We start from the raw sequence: 25,342 nt of genomic DNA on the forward strand, positions 1-25,342 counted from the left end.
TTTTGTAATATTCACCATTATCATGAATTTATGTGGAACACATCGGCGACAGAGGAAAAAACATAGAAATTCCGGGTAAAGAAAAAGGAATGGCAAAAAGAAATAAAATCCGCCCAATCTCTGACGCGCTCTCCCATCGGCAGAGGTCAGAAGTAGAATCGATCGTAGGCGGCTGAAACTAGACACCACCGGGGAAGGAGGGTAGGCATCCCCCAACTTAGTGGAGCTCTAACAAAGACCCCTCGAAGATAGATAGCAAATAATGTTCGGTAACGTGCCGTTTTTTCGAGAGTTGCATGGGCTGTTTGTAATTAGGTCCAGAAGTCGAGGCGGGATTTAGGTCCCTAATGAAAGAGATAAGCGACCGCCCACCCTTTGACCCACGTAATAGCATGACATTTGGCGGCGGGAAAATGTTTTTCCTCCAGGTATAGAAACATTCGAGGTTCGATTGTGTCTGGTGGCACCCGCAGATAGCAGGCAATGATCTGTTGCACGAAGCGCCATACATCTTGCGAAGAGGCGCATGTCAGGCAGTGTTCATCAGTGTCCAGTTGCTGGCAAAGGAGACAAAGAGGGAAATCAGACAAACCAATGTTGTGTAGTCGCTGCATCGTGGCAACCATCGGAGCTACCCTAGCACGAGTCACGCCCCGTCTTCACAGCTTTACTCATTCGAGGTTCGATTGTGTCTGGTGGCACCCGGAGATAGCAGTCAATGATCTGCTGCACGAAGCGCTATACATCTTGCGAAGAGACGCATGTCAGACGGTGTTCATGAGTGTCCAGTTGCTGGCAAAGGAGACAAAGAGGGAAATCAGACAAGCCAATGTTGTGTAGTCGCTGCTTTGTGGCAACCATTGGAGCTACCCAAGCACGAGTCACGCCCCGTCTTCACAGCTTTACTTCTGCCAGTAACTTGTCTCCTACCTTCCAAACTTTATTGAAGCTCTCCTGCGAAGATTTGCAGGAGAGTTTCTGTAAAGTTTGGAAGGTAGCAGACGAGGTGCTCGTGCTTGGGTAGCTCAGATGGCAGAGGGCTTGCCCGCGAAAAGCAAAGGTTCCGAGTTCGAGTCTCGGCCCGGGACAGAGTTTTAATCTGTCAGGAAGTTTAATATTCCAGTGACTTAAATTGCTTAACCCACTATGACTGACGATATGTTAGCCTACTATCGTGTGAACCTGCCGGTCCAACATAGACTGCGCTATTTTTCCAACCATTCTTTGCTGGGTGGGTAGAGGGGAGGGGTGAATGGGAAAGGGCAGGGATTTCTCAGAAGGGAGGTGGGGAAGGGGACACTTGCTGGCCAGGGAAACCCTTGATATCATCAGGAGGTGGGAGTAATAAATTCATCAATTTAGTAATTTGCATAACTAATTCAATGTCTAACATCAAACGCGTGCTTGTGTCTGCCTACTCATTAGCTTTATCGTGGAAAATTTGTGCGAGACACGGATTTCCCGCTTAACTCGCCTTACTATTTGGCAATTCGAATACGACTCACAGCCACAACCAAACTTTCATAATCCGTTAACAAAGTGTCTACAACCTGTGCTCGTACTCCATTATGTATATCCTCATACAGGGAAGACGTTCTGCTTGGAAGTCGCTTGCCTGTAATTGGCAGATAAATACGATATTGCGTGCTTATCCGAAAGGACATGGCTCCGTAATTCGGAACAACAGAGACACTCCAATATTATATTTATCAGCCGAGAATGGGAATGCGATTTTCAAGCAAAATGTCTCCCTTGTTCAGGAATACACATAATGGATAGACGCCGACTGGTGGTAGACAAATGGTTGACGACATATTAAAGTCTGGGTCTGTGCATAAGTTGTGCTCGGATAGCCAAATAGTAAGGCGTCGCTTACGATAAGCAGAAATTCTGGTTCGACGCCCAGCCCAGCAGGAATTTTCTTTGAGCGCTATTCCATCATACTGCCGACGGTCCTCCATATCCTCAAATTGTGTATACATTTCTTGTATTTCATAGCGACTGTAGTCGCCGCAATGCCTCTTCCTTCGGACATGCGTGCAAATTGTAAAGCGACTGCTCACGATAAGTAGGAAAGCACAAATTTTCTTTGTCGACATTCCGTGATACAGCTGACGTTTCGGAATAACGCAGGCACTGAAATATCGATGGTGTAGTTGTTTAATTTTTACCCTGGTATTTCCATAGCAACTCGTTTGTATAGTAAACTTGAAGAACCTTCCGACTGTAGTATCAGTAGGGTTTTGTTGCACTCGATCTTTTTGCCGATTTAAGTGGATTACTTGAGTTACGTTTTTCGAGTGTGTTCGTGTTGTACACTTATTTTTGTCTCTGCGTATTTCAACCATTTTACATCGCAAAATGCCAAGGACGAAGGAGTTTAATTGCAGTCTTAAATTTTACGTTAGACAAAATAAGCGTCTTGATGGACATAGTAAAAATGAAGAAGTGAGTTAGGCCTAAAACTTCGCTAGGCAGTGCTTCAAAATGCACTTGCAAGCATCTTATCGAAAATGAACAAGGTGTCAGTGTTGCAAATACTGAAAATAACGGTTAAATTTAGATTGATAAGAGGAAGCTATCAGAATTACTTTTGTCTCTTGCTAAATGTAAATTAATATTGGAAAATTTCCTTACGTTTAGTGAAGAGCTAAGAGAGAGGAGACCTGCCCAGCACACTTTTAGTGGAATGTCAAGTGTGTAAAGTAACGAAATGTATAGTGACATCTTCTGGGCATGCACAAAATAGTGAAGTGAGTATTCGCCTTGTGTATGCCGTGAGGTATACTGGGAAGAAGAACAGAAGTGCTATGATGGATCTCCCACCTCCATGTGTCAGATTGGTGAGGTATTATAAGCGTTTGCATAATGCCCTGACGGAAGTCAACGAAGCATCAATGCAGAGAGCGGCGAAAGAAGCTGTAGATATTTGTCAGTCTCCTGATACTGTTGCTGCATTGGACGGTTCCTGGCAGAGGAGGGTCCATACACCGCTAAACTGAGTTGTCACAGTTTCCTCAGCAGATAGAAGCAGTGTGGTGGGCTACGATTCTGTGGAAAATATGCTGAAAAGTTTTTGCCAATAATGTAAACGAATACAAATCGGACAGAAACTTTGAAGGTTTCACTCATGGTATGGAAAGTAAGGGTGCAGTCTCTTTTTTTAACAAGTTAGTTGCTAGAATTGATTTACAGTACACTCACTACTTTGGTGATGGCGACTCTAAAAGCTTCAATAGTGCAGTGGCAGTTAAACTATACAGCGAAAAAAATTAAAAAATGGAAAGTATAGGAAATATGCAAAAGAGAATGTAGTGAAGACTTAGGAAACTCTGCAAGCAATTGGTGAAGAAGTCAGACTCATCAAATCAGAAATAGAAAACCTCACAGAATATTGTGATGTATCCAGCAGGAGAAACAGCGAAAATGTCACTGAGAAGACAAAAGCAACTCACGGAACTCTGTGTCACAGAATATTCGCTGATGAGCATTCACAGCATGACTCTGCCCCAAAAAGAAACACTTCATGGTGTGAAGCATGTGGACAAAGTCACACATTCACACTCCAGACCAGAAAATATTTTGTTAGTTCTAAGGCCAATATACAGAAATCTTTCAGATTATATACTTCTGGAAAAATGTTTACATGGCAATAAAATCAATCCGAATGAAAGCTTCAGTTGTATTTGGGAACGCTTGCCAGAACCTATTTTTGCTGGTATTTCATCCTTTCAGATTGGTGTGATGGACACCATAATATGTTTCCACGATGGATTAACAGCCAGCTTAAAAACCATCAGACTAGGCATCAAAACCTAGGACGTTATGAAAAGTGGGCTGCTACGAGTGGACAAGCAAGATGTCGCTGAAGTTGAAAAAGTTGCTGAAAACATAACAAAGAAGGCCAGAATAACAGAAGAAAGAAAACTGAAGGTGAAAGAGGACACTCAGAATCAGCAACATCACGGAGCCAGTATATTTTGACTTGTTATCACTGAGAATAAAACAAATGTTTTCGCATACTTAGGCATCATTACCTCAATAGTAAAGCTACAAAACTAAAAATTATTCATGAATAATAATATAGTGCTCGCCTACAAGTGAAATACACTGCTCAACAGTGTAATAAATATTTTTAGCTGGAGTATGCAATACTTTCTTAAATTATTTGGAGAGAAATGGCTTCTAAAAATATAGTTTTTAAAAGTAAACAAAACAGCAAATTGGCAAATATTTCTGGTATATGTTTTAACAAGTTAATAGTTAAAAGAACAAAATTTGTTTTGACTTTTTGTCACGAACATTGTGGAAGTACACTGTACCTAAAGTAAAAATTATATGTAATTCGGTGCACAAGATAATATCAGCATTCACTCCAATATGTCTTCCACGGTTTTTAAATTTTTTCTCATTTAGGTCACAATTACTAGTTATGTGGTTAAAGTTTTATTCAACTATCTATTAAAGATTTCGAGTTATTAAATTTCAAAATGCTAGTAAAAACCACAGGCTATGACGTCCGTGCCCCCATAAAATTTTTTGATCTAGTTCCAGGTGCTACACTTCGATAGAGCTCTATTGGATGCAGAAGGTACGGAATATGTTCCATCGTTTGCTTGAAAGCTTCTTCCTTTTTGTTTAGAGAACCAAGACGACCGTATTTCGTAGTCGAACAAAAGATGACAAGCGTCCCTTTATTGTTTCTTCGCGAGTTCTATTGCTGTCTTACGTATGACGCCTGATATTGCTATATTCATAAGGAAGTAGAGAATGCTGGTTCCAGACTTCATGCTGCAAAGTCTCGTTCAAAGCAGTACATATGCGTTTGGCATGAGCACATTTCCTCCAGAAGAACACGGAGAAAGGGCTGGCACGTTGATTGCGTCAGGTCGCACACAACAAACACTGCTGGTAAACCTGAGTATGACGTTGCACTTGGTTCACACTTACACGTGCAGTACGTTGTTGAGATGAGGCTACAGTCAACCTATCCAGCAAGGAACATAGATGTATTATAGTGACGCAATAACTATCCTTAAAAATTATGTGAGATAGGAACCCACCTTTTGAGACCATTATCTGAAAACGCGGGACGCCTCGTCGTCGATAAATAATTCAATATACACTGACCAGCTAGACCTTTATGACCACCGATCTACTGTTGATATACAGGGTGAAAAGTATTTAAACCGACAAACTCTGGGAGGTTGTAGGGGGTATCAAAACAAATATTTTTCCCTAATGTCATTTTTTCCTATGATGAGTATGTAAACCGGGAGAGGAAGATTTCTCTGGCGGCAAATTAATTAAACCAATAAACACTTTTCCATTTTTTATGACCAAGAGACAACACATTAACACAACCCAATTTCAATTACAGTATCTTTTCAAAAGTGCCTACATTGACACGTGAACAAAGGTTACACCGTCGGATCCTGTTCTGTCTGACACGGGCAAAAACCCCAGGAGTACACAGAATTTTTCCTGCTGCTGCTACTATCCGGACAACCAGATCCTCTTCTGATGCAACAGGAGTTGCTTAAACAAGGTTGCGCATCACTCCCCACACAAAAAAGTCCAGAGGAGACATATCTGGAAAGCGAGCAGGCCATGGTACAGGAGCACCTCAGCCAATCCGCGTTTCTCGGAACCGTCGGTCCAGGAATCGACGCACACGACGACTGAAATATGCCGGCACCTCGTCATGTTGGAACCACATTCGTTCTCTTTTGGGGAGCGGGATGTCTTCCAGAAATTCTGGCAATGCTCTGGCGAGAAAATTGTAATAGTGCCTGCCATTTAATGGCCTAGGCAGCAGATGCGGCCCAATTAAACAGTCCCCAACAACACCGACCCACACATTAACGAAGAACCGCACTTCATGAGCGCTAGTAACTGTAGCATATAGGTTACCCTTACTTCACACATGCGAATTGTGCATGTTGAAGACGCCATCACGCCCGTACTTTGCTTCATCGGTAAACAACACAGAAGGTGGAAATGTAGGACGCATTTCACACTGTTCCAGGTACCACTGCGAAAACTGTGCTATGGGTGGATAATCAACTGGTTCCAGGTTGTGGACACGCTGTAAGTAAAATGGACGTAACAATTGCTCTCGAAGAAATGTTCTTACATTCGTCTGATTCGTCCCCATGTTACGTGCAATTGCTCGAGTGCTGACTGAAGTATCCCACTCCACATGCTGCAAGACAGCTTCCTCAAATTGCAGCGTTCTTACCGTGCGACGGGGTCCCTGTGCAGGTAATCTGCTAAATGACCCGGTCTCACGCAGACATTGGTCCACAGTAGCAAATGTCTCATGATGCGGGATGCGGCGATTAGGATATGGTTGTTGATGAACCCGCTGTGCAGCTCGTCCGTTGTGGTGCGCTACGTAGCACGCACCAACCATATCAGTGTACTCACTCCAAGTGTATCGCTCCATTAGCAAACAGAGACAATGCACTACTACACTGGTGGGCAGAAGTTATGTACAATACTCCCTCTAACAACTGAAGATCGTAATACGGCCTCTAACAATTGAAGAGCGTAATACGGCCTCCACCGGTTTAAATAATCCTCATAGAAAAAAGTGGCATTAGGGAAAAATATTTGATTTGATGTCCCCTACAACCTCTCAGAGTTTATCGGTGTAAGTACTTTCACACTGTAAACCAGTCCAGAAGACAGCAGTGTCACCTGGCGAGGAGTGACTGCGAATCACACTCTCGTTTCATGCATTATCAGTGAGCGAGATGTCCCTGTATAGACTGGGGAAGGCCCACGGTCTATTTGAGTTTGATGGAGAATAGACTGTGATGACCCGGAGGCTCGGCACAAGTATTTCAGAAACTGCACGACTTGTCGGGTGTTCTGTGGTGAGTGTCTTCAACACGTGGCGACACCAAGGTGAAAACGCATCCAGACGTCGTGGGTTGGGTGGCAACCCCCCATTACAAACGTAGGACGCCGTAGGCTGGGCTGACTGGTAAAACGTGACATGCGGTGAACTTTAATGCTGGGCAGAGTACAAGTGTGTCTGAACACACAGTGCACCAGACACTCCTAACTATGAGTCCCCGCAGCCGACGATCCATGCATGTGCCAATGTCAACACCAGGACACCGGCAACTACGACTGATATGGACACGTGACCATTGGCAATGGAGGTTGACGCAATGGCAAAGCGTTCTATGGTCTGATGAATCCCGATATCCTCTTCTTCATACAGATGGTTGGGCGCGAGTCCGTCGTCTTCCAGGGGAACAGCTCCTTGACATCTGTACTGCAGGACAGAGAAAGGCTGGATGCGGCTCCATTACCCATTCAAGTAGGCATCCATGAGTCCAGTTGAGTTCCTGTAAGGCACCATGACGGCCAAGGAGTATCATACACTGTTTCCTTGTTTGCAGACTATGTATGACCCTTCATAACTATTATGTTTCCCGACGACAGTGGCATTTTTCAGCTAGATAATGCATTCATGTCACAAGTCCAGGAGTGTGATAAAGTGGTTCGAGGAACATAGTAACACGTTCCTATAGATGTGCTGGCTCCCAGCTCGCCAGATCTGAACCCAATCCAAACCACCTGGGATCTGATTGAACGTGGCGTCACATCCATGCCCCATCCCCCCTCCCCTCCCCCACCCCCCGAAAATTACGGGAATTACGTGACTTGTGTGTGCAGAAGTGAAGCCAGCACCCGCTAGCAACTTACCACGGCCTCACAGCTTCCATGTTACGATGCGTCGCCTCTGCCATCCACGCCAGATGTGGACATATTGGTTATTAGGCAGATTAGTGTATGTAGCATGTATGTTAGTTACCTCCGACAAAATAGATAGTTAAGACACTGAGAACCTCTCATGGAGAGAAAATTTTGAAAAATGTGCTATTTCGTACGTGTTGTATTAGCCCAGTCAAATTGGGGTTTTCCTGTAAGAAAATTGTGGAAGTTTTGCCTCACATTATCTATGTGTTTTTTGGTGTTCTGAATTTCCTATTTTGTGTTTTGTAGGTGGTCCGCTTCACAACGACAAAAAAAGAAGTGTTTCAACTTTTTTTACGTTTTTCTAGTATACCGTAAAAATTTGAGTTTTTCGTAGAATTATCAGCTGGTACAAATTAATGTACACAATATTTCCTGTCATATGCACTAGTCATGTTTGATATTATAACGAGTGGTATCGGGGATAGAGCGCGCTGAATAGCAGAGATTTTTTGCCCCTACTACGAAAGCTTCAAGAATGCTCATTTCCAGCAGCTATAACTCAAGTGTCATGGCGGCTGCAGTGTAACACGTGTTAAGTTCGGCTCGCAAAATTTAGTCGAATTCGAAGGTGTTCTCGCAGGTGGTGTTGTCTAGTACAAGTGGAAATCGTGTAAACAACAATGTTCTGTGCAGTAGTGCTATTTTTTTCTGTGCTCCGCCAATATCTTCGAGAAAATCGTAAACAGAAGAGTCAACAGCAGCGCGTCCAGCAGCGGGGAAGCAGCAGGTGCGGCGGGCCTGCTCCTGGCGGAAGGTGCGGCCGCGGCTCCCGGTATGGCGGAATTGTCCGCTCTGAGGTAAGCGCTGCGCTTCGCGATAAAAACAATCTCAATCTGATAGCAGGCACTATATCAGATACTGTAACGGCAGCCGTATTGGTCAAAATGCGTGAAACTGTTGAGGCCAATACTGCCGAAATTACAGCACTAAAAAAGTCTGTGTCTGAATACGAGAAAAAGGCACGAGAGTTGGAAGTGAAACTATCTGCCGCCACAGACGAGCTAGAACAGTACCAAAGGCGTAATAGTCTACTACTGTTTGGAGTAGCAGAAAATAAAGAAAAAGACACGGACAACCTGCTTATACAGGTTGTGCGTGCAAAATTAGGCGTTGAAGTGAGTAAGGCAGACATTGACAGGAGCCATCGGGTAGGACGAAAACTACCAGGTGCTACCAAACCTCGTCCAATAATAATTAAATTTGTGTCGTACCGAAAAAGGGCTAAGATCTTTACCCAGAAGAAGAAGTTAGCAAGGACAGGGCTTACAATAAGGGAAGATCTGACGTACGAACGGCTAAAGATTTTAAACAGTGTCATATCCCATTTCGGTCTTCAGAATGTATGGACTCAGGATGGCAGAGTAATCATTAAGACTGCAGCTGGAAAGAAGACAGTCACAAACATGACAGAACTGAATAGTATTAAGTGAACCTATTCGAGCCAAAAGTCAAACTTAACACCATTTGCAGATTGTAACAGTCCTATACTCAGATATAGTCTTGAAATTGTATGAACTTTTTAATTATTTGTACCTTCAACTAATTGTTTTTCTAACTGTATCAACTTTTTACTATTTTTTTGTGTCTGTAGCTGCAGCCATTGCTTAATTTTAGTTACTGCTAATACTTTTTTCATTTTCTCAGTTTATTCTCTTCCATTCTGTAATAATTCTATTGCAATTATTAGTCTCTCCTTTAGTTCATTAGACAACCATCTCTTCCGTTTAAATTGTTCATAACACAAATCACAATCAGTATCACTTTAGCAAATTTAAATCTAACTGTAGCTTCCTACAATAATCACTACCAGTGTCACTCTAGTAAATTTCAATTTAATTCTAGCTTCCTACGATAATCTATTAAATATTAAGCTTACTTCTCTGTGCTGGCAGCATCGGCCTCTTAAATCACTCCCCTTTCCCTTATTTCCACCCTAAGCTGTTTCAAACACGCTAATTACATTTCTCCTCTTACGACATAGGATACACAGTGACACACAGCCGTCACCATTTTGGTCATATTCTCCTTGCACCGACTACCACTAATCAATTTTCTATACTCCCGCAACCTCAGGAAATCTCTTGCAGTCGCCTTTCTTTCGGCAGTCGCGGAGTCACAAACAGGGCGCACAAAATCTCGGGCACCCCTGTATTATGTCACTTGGCGGAAACACCGGCCAGTGCCCCTCGCGGCAGGTAGTGCCTAACAAAGGGACAAACCAGTCTGCCACCCTACTCCAGGCTGCTCAGCGGAACGCGTCAGAGCTTTTAGCAGCTCACTGCAACATTCAGTCTGTACCTGCGCGTTATGAAGAACTTAGCCTCCTCTTCAACCAACTAAACTACCACGTAATCCTCTTATCCGAAACGTGGTTGAAACCACACATATCCTCTACATCTATTCATCTCCCAGGGTACACATTTCTTAGGACAGACAGATCAAAAGAGCGAGGTGGCGGGGTCGGCGCGTATATACGAACAGATCTCAAAGCGAAAGTCTTATATACGTCAAATCCTGCTGAAGAAAAAGAGGCTGAATTCATGTTCATTGAAATAAATATACAAAGTCGGAAATTCTTGACTGGCGTCGTGTACAAGCCGCCAAAAATAAGCTCAATGAGTTCCTTCCAGTCGGAATTACATTCACTTCAGTGTCAATACGAACATGTCATCGTAATGGGTGACTTGAACATAGACCTGCTAAGAGACACTCCCTCCGCAATAAACATAAGAAGATTGTTTAGTTGCAATAGCATGAACATTCTTCCATTACAACCTACACACCATACGGCGCACAGTCATACTCTTATAGACGAGATCGCAACGAAACAGACTGACAAAGTAAGAGATGTTGGTCAATCATCGGCCCCTGTCCTCTCAGCACATGATGTAATATTCCTGGCCTACTCTGTGCAGCCCCCAAGGATCAAATCGCGTTACATAACTTGTAGGAACATGAAACGTGTAATTAGGCTATTTAGGTTTTCTTATTGGTAACGCCACATAGCACTCGGTATGAAAAAATCACTGGCTGTGCCGTGTGCAGTCTGTGTTTAGTCTGCATTGTTGTCTGCCATTGTAGTGTTGGGCAGCGGCAGCTGGATGCTAACAGCCCGTAGCGTTGGGCAGTTGGAGGTGAGCCGCCAGCAGTGGTGGACGTGGGGAGAGAGATGGTGGAGTTTTGAAATTTGTAAGAATTGGTGTCATGAACTGCTATATACACCCCTGGAAATGGAAAAAAGAACACATTGACACCGGTGTGTCAGACCCACCATACTTGCTCCGGACACTGCGAGAGGGCTGTACAAGCAATGATCACACGCACGGCACCGCGGACACACCAGGAACCGCGGAGTTGGCCGTCGAATGGCGCTAGCTGTGCAGCATTTGTGCACCGCCGCCGTCAGTGTCAGCCAGTTTGCCGTGGCATACGGAGCTCCATCGCAGTCTTTAACACTGGTAGCATGCCGCGACAGCGTGGACGTGAACCGTATGTGGAGTTGACGGACTTTGAGCGAGGGCGTATAGTGGGCATGCGGGAGGCCAGGTGGACGTACCGCCGAATTGCTCAACACGTGGGGCTTGAGGTCTCCACAGTACATCGATGTTGTCGCCAGTGGTCGGCGGAAGGTGCACGTGCCCGTCGACCTGGGACCGGACCGCAGCGACGCACGGATGCACGTCAAGACCGTAGGATCCTACGCAGTGCCTTAGGGGACCGCACCACCACTTCCCAGCAAATTAGGGACACTGTTGCTCCTCGGGTACCGGCGAGGACCATTCGCAACCCTCTCCATGAAGATGGGCTACGGTCCCGCACACCGTTAGGCCGTCTTCCGCTCACGCCCCAACATCGTGCAGCCCGCCTCCAGTGGTGTCGCAACAGGCATGAATGGAGGGACGAATGGAGACGTGTCGTCTTCAGCGATGGGAGACGCTTCTGCCTTGGTGCCAATGATGGTCGTATGCGTGTTTGGCGCCGTGCAGGTGAGCGCCACAATCAGGACTGCATACGACCGAGGCACACAGGGCCAACACCCGGCATCATGGTGTGGGGAGCGATCTCCTACACTGGCCGTACACCTCTGGTGATCGTCGAGGGGACACTGAATAGTGCACGGTACATCCAAACCGTCATCGAACCCATCGTTCTACCATTCCTAGACCGGCAAGGTAACTTGCTGTTCCAACAGGACAATGCACGTCCGCATGTATCCCGTGCCACCCAACGTGCTCTAGAAGGTGTAAGTCAACTACCCTGGCAAGCAAGATCTCCGGATCTGTCCCCCATTGAGCATGTTTGGGACTGGATGAAGCGTCGTCTCACGCGGTCTGCACATCCGGCACGAACGCTGGTCCAACTGAGGCGCCAGGTGGAAATGGCATGGTAAGCCGTTCCACAGGACTACATCCAGCATCTCTACGATCGTCTCCATGGGAGAATAGCAGCCTGCATTGGTGCGAAAGGTGGATATACACTGTACTAGTGCCGATATTGTGCATGCTCTGTTGCCTGTGTCTATGTGCCCGTGGCTCTGTCAGTGTGATCATGTGATGTATCTGACCCCAGGAATGTGTCAATAAAGTTTCCCCTTTCTGGGACAATGAATTCACGGTGTTCTTATTTCAATTTCCAGGAGTGTATATTATGACTATTAAGTTAGCTGGCAGTAGTGGCGCTCGCTGTATTGCAGTAGTTCGAGTAACGAAGATTTTTGTGAGGTAAGTGATTTGTGAAACATGTAGATTAATGTTAGTCAGGGCCATTCTCATGTAGGGATTACTGAAAGTCAGATTGCGTTGCGCCAAAAATTATTGTGTGTCAGTTTAAGCACAGTCGTGTATAAATTGTTCAAAGGGGACGTTTCATATGTCGACCCTTAGCCGAGGATACCTCACTGGAATCTTCTGATTTTTTCTTGTAGTTTGTGTAACTAATGTAGATTTTTTTTTTATTGCTAGTGCGTAATCATAGAGGGAATTTCCTTTGTAGTTGTAGTCTTTCATTGTTGTCCAGTAAAACAGTTGTGGCATGCATGTAGAGTTGCACCAAGTATTTCGCAGCTGCGCTTGCAATTAACTAGATATTATTTTCAGTGCTATGTTAATGTGTTCTGTTATTTTTGCTCTTCAAATTGTGCTATTTTGTGTTGTCGTGTGAAATATTGTGACAATTATGGCGTGTGAAAAACGTAATACTAGGCTACAAAGTAAACTGAGAAATGACAGTGAAGACGAAAGCAGTGTGTTAGCGCCACCATGTAATGAATTAACTAATGTTCAAAGTAGTAATTTGGTAATTGTGCATAGGGAAATGGAGCGGGTTGCAAATAATGGTGTAGGCAGTGAAACAATTAGTGAACAGGGAAGCATTATCGATCGATTGGTCGGCAACAGCTCGCGTCAGGAATCCGATATGACAGGACACAATCTTGCAAATACTGTACATTCAGGTTTTGCGTCCTCACCGTTTTCTCAAATAAGCCGAGACACATTTTCTGCTTGTCAAACTGTGAATGTTGCCGGTGCAAATGCACTGCCGAAAAGCATAGATGATCAGATTCCAGACACTAATACATTATTATTGCAATTAATGCAACAAATGAAACAAAACCAGAGACAAACACAGCAACAGTTAGACACAATGGAACAAAATCTTCAAAAGTTAGACACAATGGAACAAAATCTTCAAAAATTAGACACAGTGGAACAAAATCAGAGACAAACACAGCAAAAGTTGGACACAATGGAACAAAATCAGAGACAAACACAGCAAAAGCTTCAAAAGTTAGACACAGTGGAACATATGCTTGAACAAACACATGAAGATTTAACTACTGAATTACATAAAATCGAATCGAAATGTCAAAAAGTCTGTAATGACGTAAAAACACAAATTTGTGAGCATTTCCAACCTATTTTTTCGCGGCATGAAAATGCATTACAGAATCATGAAGCAGCCATAAAAGAACTGCAAACAATTGTTCATGAAAATCATGAGACCTTGCAAGCTAAAATTGACTCAGTTGCATCCACCGATTCGGTTACACAACTTGCAAGAACTCAGGAAAACTTAAAGGTCACAGTAAATTCGATTTCAACACAAATGGACACTCTGAAACTTGGTTCAGAAAAACACACTGAGGAAATGTGTTCACTAACAGAGAAAGTAGCCAAACTTTCAGATCAGTTCACTAACTTATCTACGAAGGTAGATGATGATCTGAATGACACAAAACCTGTAGCCTTCACTGACACTGAAGAGTATGAACAATTTAGGAAATTCAATCAGAATCAAAATCAAATCAACACACAGTACAAAAGAGAAATGCGGGAAGTACAAGATCAGTTGGCTCAAGTAATATAAGAATTACATATTTCGGAGGACACTCGCGCCCCAGTATGGGAAGAGGGACATAGCAATACAGAACAACCACAAAATAATAACACAGGGCATTTCGGAAATCATGAAAGTAATTGGCAAAATACACCGAATTTTGAGATGGAACCGCCGAAACGACGTAACAATGACCGATATGCGACCCGCCGACACGATGATTTTGACTATAAGCTGTTCATTACTACACGTAAATTCAAAACATTTAAGAATCCTGGCAGGGTCGCCATATGAAACGTCCCCTTTGAACAATTTATACACAACTGTGCTTAAACTGACACACAGTAATTTTTGGCGCAACGCAATCTGACTTTCAGTAATCCCTACAAGAGAATGGCCCTGACTAACATTAATCTACATGTTTCACAAATCACTTACCTCACAAAAATCTTCGTTACTCGAACTACTGCAATACAGCGAGCGCCACTACTGCCAGCTAACTTAATAGTCATAATATATATAGCAGTTCATGACACCAATTCTTACAAATTTCAAAACTCCACCATCAACACTGATGTATTTGCTATTTCGATTCTTTTGTAAAGCCTATACTACTGCAAATGTTATCTGTATTGTTATGTTCTTTAAAGATGTATTTTGTACCTTTGTTATTGCATTCTTATGTTATAAAATTGTAATTGACACCAGTTCATCAAATTAAGTAACTTGTAAATTACATTTCACTGCACACGTTTCTGTTGGTCATAGTATATGGACAATATGTGAGAAGTAGGGACTGATAGTGTTTGCACGTGTGTTAATAATTCAGTAAGGGACTGGATAACAGCATTGCTGATTGTAAGAACGTTTCAAAAACAATTTTTGTGAGTGCACAAGTGGTGGTTATGGACTTGCTATATTATCCGCAAGACTCTTCAATGGTGATTGTGCACCTGCACAGTCAAACATGGCTGCTGGCCATCTCTACAAGGACTACAGTGGGTCAACACCTTTGACAACCCACCGATACCATTATTTCTACAAGGACTGCAATGGGTCTGCACCTCTGGTGGCCCACTACCGTAATCTCTACCAGGACTACAGTGGGTCTGCTCTTTGATGACCTACCTACCGATAGTCTTCAACGTCGACTGACTCTGCTATGGCCCATTACCTGTCTGCATGTCAAGAGTCAGCACTGCCTTTCTGTTGGAAGGACAACACTTCCTCAAGACTGCATGGAAATCCACTACTTCCGTGTGCATTTTCTTTTACTGCTCAGACTTTGAGAAAAACACTACAATTTTACTTTGATGAATGGTCAGGACTGTCTTTATGGACTGTGAGAAAATTTTAGCTTTTGACCAACATTGTATCGATAAGTGTGTGCATTTCATTTCTTTGTTATTGTAATTATGAAAAATTTTATCAAATCATTATTGGCCACTGCCGAAAACAATTTGTAAAAATTTTTTGTGGGGAGCATGGGGGCTATGTAATTAGGCTATTTAGGTTTTCTTATTGGTAACGCCACATAGCGCTCGGTATGAAAAAATCACTGGCTGTGCCGTGTGCAGTCTGTGTTTAGTCTGCATTGTTGTCTGCCATTGTAGTGTTGGGCAGCGGCAGCTGGATGCTAACAGCCCGTAGCGTTGGGCAGTTGGAGGTGAGCCGCCAGCAGTGGTGGACGTGGGGAGAGAGATGGTGGAGTTTTGAAATTTGTAAGAATTGGTGTCATGAACTGCTATATATATTATGACTATTAAGTTAGCTGGCAGTAGTGGCGCTCGCTGTATTGCAGTAGTTCGAGTAACGAAGATTTTTGTGAGGTAAGTGATTTGTGAAACATGTAGATTAATGTTAGTCAGGGCCATTCTCTTGTAGGGATTACTGAAAGTCAGATTGCGTTGCGCCAAAAATTATTGTGTGTCAGTTTAAGCACAGTCGTGTATAAATTGTTCAAATGGGACGTTTCAAACGTATTGACCTTGACGCTCCAACAGCCGATTGCTCAGAAATCTCATGGCATCAAATAATCGGAGAACCTACAATCGACGGCAAAATTAATGAACTTGGTGATAAACTCACTGCCCTCTATGACAAACATGCACCTGTGTGCACAGTCCGTGTAAGAAAATCTCCTGCTCCATGGCTGACAGCTGAATTACGTCAAATGATGACTAATAGGGATGCTGCCCACAGGCGTTTCAAGGCAGATCCGAAACCCGAGCGTTTCGAAGAATATAGAAAGCTACGGAACAGAGTGAAACAATGCATTCACAATGCCAAAATCAGGCACGCTCGCTCCCTTGTATGCAGCGATCTGACACCCACGACTCTATGGAAGAATCTCCGTAGCTTGGGGGTCGGAAAGGCAAAATCGGAAACTACTTATCATGTGTCAGCTCAAGAATTAAATGAATTCTTCTCTGCACCTCTGAATACCAGCACGGCTGATAATTACCGTCCACAAGAATCCCCAAACAGGGTAACTAACAACGATACCTTCCATCTAAAACATGTAACAACAAATAAAGGCAAGAAAAGCAATAATGAGAATCTCTTCTGATGTAATAGGCAACGACAGTATCGGTATAACCATGATTAAGAATGTTGCCGATATCTTAGTACCTGTCTTAACTGACATATTTAATTTTTCCCTCGTGAACGGAATATACCCCACTGCATGGAAAAGAAGCATAATTCGACCCATCGCTAAGATCGAAAACCCGCAACTGCCTAGTGATTACCGACCAATTGGCATACTGCCTGCTGTTTCCAAAGCACTTGAATATATTGTTCATGACCAAATCACTGAACACTTGCATGGAGTCAGTGTATATGACAAATTTCAATCCGGTTTCTGTAAACATCACAGCACAAACACTGAACTAATTAAAGTAACTGATGACCTGAAATATGCCATCGACAATCGAAAGGCAACAATATTGACGCTACTGGACTTCAGCAAAGCTTTTCACACTGTTAACTTTGACATATTGCTCATAAAAATGCAACAGCTTAATTTCTCTGATAGTGCAATGAGATGGTTTGAAAGCTACTTAAAAGACAGACAGCAATGTGTTGTCTGCGTAAATGAAAAATCTTCCTGGAAACATTGTAAGTAGGCTGTTTAGGTTTTTTTATTGGTAACGCCGCCGCCATGTAGCGCTCTGTATAAAAATCACTAGCTGTGCCGTGTGCAGTCTGTGGCTGGTTTGCATTGTTGTCTGCCATTGTAGTGTTGGGCAGCGGCAGCTGGATGCTAACAGCGCGTAGCGTTGCGCAGTTGGAAGTGAGCCGCCAGCAGTGGTGGACGTGTGGAGAGAGATGGCGGAGTTTTGAAATTTGTAAGAATTGGTGTCATGAACTGATATATATATTATGACTATTAAGGTAAATACATTGTTTGTTCTCTATTAAAATCTTTCATTCGCTAACTATGCCTATCAGTAGTTAGTGCCTTCAGTAGTTTGAATCTTTTATTTAGCTAGCAGTAGTGGTGCTCGCTGTATTGCAGTAGTTCGAGTAACGAAGATTTTTTGTGAGGTAAGTGATTTGTGAAAGGTATAGGTTAATGTTAGTCAGGGCCATTCTTTTGTAGGGATTATTGAAAGTCAGACTGCGTTGCGCTAAAAACTATTGTGTGTCAGTTGAAGCACAGTCGTGTACAATTTTTCTAAGGGGACGTTTCAACATGTTTCTTCGGGAGTGCCACAAGGATCAGTCTTAGGGCTACTTTTGTTTTCTTTATATGTCAACGATATTTCGTCGGTTTTGTCCTCCTGTAAACATCATTTCTATGCCGACGACCTCCAACTCTACCTGAGCGTCAGACCTGAAGATGTAAACACTGCAATCGCTCTGATTAATGATGATCTGTCTTCAGTAGTGACATGGGCGAAAAACCTGGGGCTTATATTAAATGCAAAAAATACGCAAGTAATCTTAATAGCCCATCAGAAATTAATAAGTTCAGATTTTCGCGAACGGCTACCTCCTATTCTGTTCGACGGTTCTCCAATACCATATCAGAAAACAGTGAAGAACTTGGATGTAACTTTGGACTAGCATCTCAACTGGGCAGAGAATACAGCCGCAGTGTGCCGAAAGACGTCTGCTTGTCTTTATCCTCTCAAAAAGTTTCGGAACATATTTCCACAGGACTTGAAACGCCAGCTCGTGCAAGCACTCGTTCTACCGAACCTCCACTATTGTGATGTGATTCAACAAGGCATGAGTAGTGGAATCAAAAGACGGATAGAGGTAACCATGAATGCCTGTGTGCGTTACACCTGCAACATTCGCCGATACGATCATGTTAGTGCTTCATACTCTGAGCTAGGGTGGCTGCGGCAGGACAAACTGCGTGACCACTACACTCTATGTCTACTTCACCGACTCCTCGTCGCGCAAGCACCCCAGTACCTAGCTTCAGAGATTAAAAACTTGTCATGCCATCATAATCGAAACACGAGGTCACTCTTATCTGGTATCCTAACTGTGCCCACTCACAAAACAAAAACTTTTGCCAACTCCTTCTCAGTTGCCGCTGTCCGCCTCTGGAACAAACTGCCCCTTACCTCGAGGAAAATTCAATCCCATGCTGCTTTTAAGAAGAAGTTGAAGCATTTCCTACTATCATCCACAAAATTATTCTGCATGGCCAATCCTCTCATCTGTCAAATAGCAAAGCTAGCGTCTCCTATCTTGCTCCTGAGATGCCTTCCCCTTCATCTATCTCTATTAGCCATGCAGTCTTCTTTTCCTTTATATTTTCTTAATTATGTTTCATTATGATTTGGTGAAGGCTGGCGGTCTTGATTACGAGATGAAGGCAGAGCTCACCATCTGCAGCATCGTTGACAGAACCGACTGCGGACCTTTGGTGCAGAGCCGGGTGGAGGGTCTGAATCAGAGACTCAGACGGTTTTGCGACCGTATTGGCTGCAGATTCCTTGACTTGCGCCATAGGGTGGTGGGGTTTCGGGTTCCGCTGAATAGGTCAGGAGTTCACTACACTCAGCTGGCGGCTACACGGGTAGCGGAGGCTGTGTGGCGTGGACTGGGCGGTTTTTTAGGTTAGAAGGCCTCGGGAAAGTGCGGGATGGGCTGCAATGTCAAAGGGTGCTTGGCAATTACAGGACGTGCTTGGAACAATAAACAGTTGGAATTATAGTTGTAAATTGTTGTAGTTGCGCTGGAAAAGTCCCTGAGCTTCAAGCGCTAATAGAAAGCACAGAAGCTGATATCGTTATAGGTACAGAAAGCTGGCTAAAGCCTGAAATAAGTTCTGCAGAAATTTTTACGAGGTCTCAGACGGTGTTCAGGAAAGATAGATTAGGCAGAATTGGTGGTGGAGTGTTTGTGTCTGTCAGCAGTGGTTTATCTTGTAGTGAAGTCGAAGTAGATACTCCGTGCGAAATGGTGTGGGTGGAGATTATACTTAACAGCCGAATTAAGTTAATAATTGGCTCCTTCTACCGACCCCCAGACTCCGATGATATACTTGCGGAACAGTTCAGAGAAAGTCTGAGTCTCGTAACAAATAAATACCCCACTCATACGGTTATAGTTGGTGGGGACTTCAACCTACCCTCGGTATGTTGGCAAAAACACTTGTTCAAAACCGGTGGTAGGCAGAAAACGTCTTCCGAGGTTGTCCTAAATGCATTCTCCGAAAATTATTTCGAGCAATTAGTCCACAAACCCACGCGAATTGTAAATGGTTGCGAAAACACACTTGACCTCTTGGCCACAAACAATCCAGAGCTGATAGAGAGCATCATGACTGATACAGGGATTAGTGATCACAAGGTCATTGTAGCTAGGCTCAATACCATTTCTTCCAAATCCATCAGGAACAAACGCAAAATAATTTTATTTAAAAAAGCGGATAAAGTGCCACTAGGAGCCTTCCTAAAAGACAATTTCCATTCCTTCCGAACTGACTATGCGAATGTAGACGAGATGTGGCTCAAATACAAAGATATAGTAGCAACAGCAATTGAGATATTCATACCTCATAAGTTGGTAAGAGATGGAACGGATCCCCCGTGGTACACAAAAAAGGTCCGAACGCTGTTGCAGAGGCAACGGAAAAAGCATGCGAAGTTCAGAAGAACGCGAAATCCTGAAGATGGGCTAAAATTTACAGACGCGCGAAATTTGGCACGTACTTCGATGCGAGATGCCTTTAATAGGTTCCACAACGAAACATTGTCTCGAAATTTGGTAGAAAATCCGAAGAAATTCTGGTCGTATGTAAAGTACACAAGCGGCAAGACGCAGTCAACACCTTCGCTGCGCAGTGCCGATGGTACTGTTATCAACGACTGTGCCTCTAAAGCGGAGTTATTGAACGCAGTTTTCCGAAATTCTTTCACCAGGGAAGACGAATGGAATATTCCAGAATTTGAAACACGAACATCTGCTAGAATGAGTTTCTTAGAAGTAGATACCTTAGGGGTTGCGAAGCAACTCAAATCGCTTGATACGGGCAAGTCTTCAGGTCCAGATTGTATACCGCTGAGGTTCATTTCAGATTACGCTGATACTATAGCTCCCTACTTAGCACTCATATACAACCGCTCGCTCACCGATAGATCTGTACCTACAGATTGGAAAGTTGCGCAGGTCGCACCAGTGTTCAAGAAGGGTAGTAGGAGTAATCCATTTAATTACAGACCTATATCATTGACGTCGGTTTGCAGTAGGGTTTTGGAGCATATACTGTATTCAAACATTATGAATCATCTCGAAGGGAATGATCTATTGACACGTAATCAGCATGGCTTCAGAAAACATCGCTCTTGTGCAACGCAGCTAGCTAAAGAGCTAGCTGCGTTGCACGAAGTAATGGCCGCTTTCGACAGGGAATCTCAAGTTGATTCCGTATTTCTAGATTTCCGGAAAGCTTTTGACACCGTTCCTCACAAGCGACTTCTAATCAAGCTGCGGAGCTATGGGGCATCGTCTCAGTTGTGCGACTGGATTCGTGATTTCCTGTCAGGAAGGTCGCAGTACGTAGTAATAGACGGCAAATCATCGAGTAAAACTGAAGTGATATCAGGTGTTCCCCAGGGAAGCGTCCTGGGACCTCTACTGTTCCTGATCTATATAAATGACCTGGGTGACAATCTGAGCAGTTCTCTTAGACTGTTCGCAGATGATGCTGTAATTTACCGTCTAGTAAGGTCATCCGAAGACCAGTATCAGTTGCAAAGCTATCTAGAAAAGATTGCTGTATGGTGTGGCAGGTGGCAGTGGCATCATCTGCGAACAGTCTAAGAGAACTGCTCAGATTGTCACCCAGGTCATTTATATAGATCAGGAATAGTAGAGGTCCCAGGACGCTTCCCTGGGGAACACCTGATATCACTTCAGTTTTACTCGATGATTTGCCGTCTATTACTACGAATCAGCATGGCTTCAGAAAACATCGCTCTTGTGCAACGCAGCTAGCTCTTTATTCGCACGAAGTAATGGCCGCTATCGACAGGGGATCTCAAGTTGATTCCGTATTTCTAGATTTCCGGAAAGTTTTTGACACCGTTCCTCACAAGCGACTTCTAATCAAGCTGCGGAGCTATGGGGTATCGTCTCAGTTGTGAGACTGGATTCGTGATTTCCTGTCAGGAAGGTCGCAGTTCGTAGTAATAGACGTCAAATCATCGAGTAAAACTCAAGTGATATCAGGTGTTCCCCAGGGGAGCGTCGTGGGACCTCTACTGTTCCTGATCTATATAAATGACCTGGGTGACAATCTGAGCAGTTCTCTTAGACTGTTCGCAGATGATGCTGTAATTTACCGTCTAGTAAGGTCATCCGAAGACCAGTATCAGCTGCAAAGCGATTTAGAAAAGATTGCTGTATGGTGTGTCAGGTGGCAGTTGACGCTAAATAACGAAAAGTGTGAGATGATCCACATGAGTTCCAAAAGAAATCCGTTGGAATTCGATTACTCGATAAATAGTACAATTCTCAAGGCTGGCAATTCAACTAAGTACCTGGGTGTTAAAATTACGAACAACTTCAGTTGGAAGGACCACATAGATAATATTGTCGGGAAGGCGAGCCAAAGGTTGCGTTTCATTAGCAGGACACTTACAAGATGCAACAAGTCCACTAAAGAGACAGCTTACACTACAGTTGTTCGTCCTCTGTTAGAATATTGCTGCGCGGTGTGGGATCCTTACCAGGTGGGATTGACGGAGGACATCGAAAGGGTGCAAAAAAGGGCAGCTCGTTTTGTATTATCGCGTTATAGGGGAGAGAGTGTGGCAGATATGATACTCGAGTTGGGATGGAAGTCATTACAGCATAGACGTTTTTCGTCGCGGCGAGACCTTTTTACGAAATTTCAGTCACCAACTTTCTCTTACGAATGCGAAAATATTTTGTTGAGCCCTATCTACATAGGTAGGAATGATCATCAAAATAAAGAGAAATCAGAGCTCGAACAGAAAGGTCTAGGTGTTCGTTTTTCCCGCTCGCTGTTCGGGAGTGGAATAGTAGAGAGATAGTATGATTGTGGTTCGATGAACCCTCTGCCAAGCACTTAAATGTGAATTGCAGAGTAGTCATGTAGATGTAGATGTAGATGTCTCTCTATTCTTCTCCTCCCTTCACCATGAGTCTCCCTCATATTCCGTGATGCCAGCACTCCTATCTAAAATCTTTCTCTTCAATAATGTATTTTACCAGATGTACCTTTCCAATTGTTTATCTCACTTTTTGTATTAGATGTAGTTTAACATGCCTACTAAAACATATGAATGTAAAATAACTAGAATGCCTGGTTAGATGTAAGAGAGGGCCTGATGGCCCTAATCTTGCCAGGTTAAACAAACAAACAAATAAATAAATAAATAACTCGAAAAATATACTTGTTATCCACAAAAATCAATACACCACAAGAAAGTACGTTAAATTTCCTGCAAGAGATATCTCGTAATATTTCGGGAGTAAAGCGAAAAATGGCTTCTGCGCTCTATAGCTTTTCCCAGTGTTAGATTTTGTTCACCCTCTTTGCGCCTTATAGAGGACACGCGTATCTAGCGCAAAGAGGGTGAAAAAATCTAACAAATTTTTATATCTATGTAAGACCGATGTTTTACATTTTATAGCTAGTTTGACAACGCATGACCCTGTATGCAAGTGTATGCTGCCTTTTGGTATGAACTATACGTATTTCGCATAAATTCAGTTAGATCACTAATGAGCGTGGTTAAATATTGCACTTATTTTTAGGTTTTAATATAAATTTTCTTTTGTATTATTTTAGCATCTGTATGGCCGAAACTGGTTATGACTGTATCATAAACATGTGATTTGGTCTGATATTCGTCACCATTCACCTCAGCGTCAAGGCGTACTTCGTTCCTTGGTTCACAGGCCAGACGTCATCTCAGACCCTGAAAGTTTGTTAGCCGAGTTAGAACCTGTCGAAGCGTCTTCCGTCGCACAGATTGGAGTTAACGACAGAGCAGATGTGCGTTGCGTAATCAACCAATTATGAACTGGGTGAGTGACGAAAATACCGAGGTGGCACCAAAGTCTGTTGCCCTTTAACCTTAAAGAGAGACCATTTCAAAAAAGACTGGTCGCATTTTGTGAAGGTTCGAGGTGAAATGCGGTTTGCGCTCAATATCTAAGATTAGAACCATTTTAGGATCCGTAAATAGTCTAAAAGGTATATGCTGAGGCTCAATCTAGATATAGTGGGGGTCAACGACTAAAATGGAAAGAAGGCCGAATTTCTAGTCAGACGAGTACAGGGTAATACCAACAGCAGGACAAAATGGCGTAATGGGAGTAGGATTTATTATGAATAGGAAAGTGTGGCGCAGAGTGAGTTAATGTGAGCAATTCAGTGATAGAGTTCTCCTCATCATAATCGACAGGAGCCTAGCACCGACAACCATAGTTCACGTATACGTGCCAACGTCGCAAGCCGAAGATGAATAAGTACTGGAACTATATGGGGATACTGAACAGGTAATTCGACATGTAGATGGAGATGAAAATCTAGGAGCCATGGGGGGGGGGGGGGGGGGAGTGTGGTTGTAGAGGAAGGAGTAGATGAAAGGGTTATGGGTGAGTATGGGCTTGGCACTAGGAATGAAAGAGGAGAAACACTGAGTTTTCTCGTAAATTTCAGTTGGTAGTAGCGGATATTCTGTTCCAGAATCACAAGAGGAAGACGTATTTTCGGAGAAGGTTGGGAGACAGGGGAAATTACAGTTAGATTACATCACGGTCAGGCATAGATTCCGAAATCAGATACTGTATTGTAAGGTGTACCCAGGAGCACCTATAAACTCATGTCACAATTTAGCAGTGATGAAGAGTAGGCTGAAGTTTAAGAGACTAGTCAGGAAGAATCAATGTTCAAATAAGTGGGATACGGCAGTACTAAGGGAAGGTGAGGTACGCTTTAATTTCTCTGAGACTAATAGATTAATAGACAGATGGGTTGAAGAGGAATAGAGTTCCTAAAAATGGCAGTCACTGAAGTTAGAAAGCAAAATATATGTATGAAGAAGGTAACTGAGAAGAAACCATAGGGAACAGAAAAATATTTCAGTTGATTAACGCCAGAAGAAAGGTCAAAAATGTTCAGGGAACTAAGGAATGAATTAAACAGAATTTCAGGGAAGCTGAGGTGAAATGGTTGCATGAAAGCTGTGAATAAATCGAAATGCAAGTAATTCCATATATCGTTTATTAACGATTCTGTCAGCACATGTAGTATTTACATTAGGCGACTAGTTTTGAGCTTTACAGGTTCATTTTAAAACCTAATATAGATCAGGATTGAAAATGAGCCTTTAAGGTTCGAAACTAATCGCCTAATATGAATATTCCAGCTGCTTACAGAATCATTAATAAATGGTCTAAGGAATTTAATAAAGTTTTTGATTCCCTGACAACAAAAAGTTGAAACTGAAGAATAGAAAAGATTCAGTACACAAAAAAGTCAAAACAACCTTTCGTGAAATTAAAACCGAAGGTGGTGGCATTAAGAGTGCGCAATGGCAATTCAACAGTTAAATGCTGAGGAGAGGCAGTATAGGTGAAAAGAAAAAACTGAAGGCCTCTGTGAGGGAGAACATTGTCTGATGAAGTGATATAATAAGAAAAGTAGTCAGTATATAAGAGATAGGGGGTCCAGTACTAGAATAAGAATTCAAAAAGCTTTGGAAGGCATAAAATGGAATAAAGAAGA

The sequence above is a fragment of the Schistocerca gregaria genome, chromosome 2, assembly GCF_023897955.1.
Source record: "Schistocerca gregaria isolate iqSchGreg1 chromosome 2, iqSchGreg1.2, whole genome shotgun sequence".
Taxonomy (NCBI): Eukaryota; Metazoa; Arthropoda; class Insecta; order Orthoptera; family Acrididae; genus Schistocerca; species Schistocerca gregaria.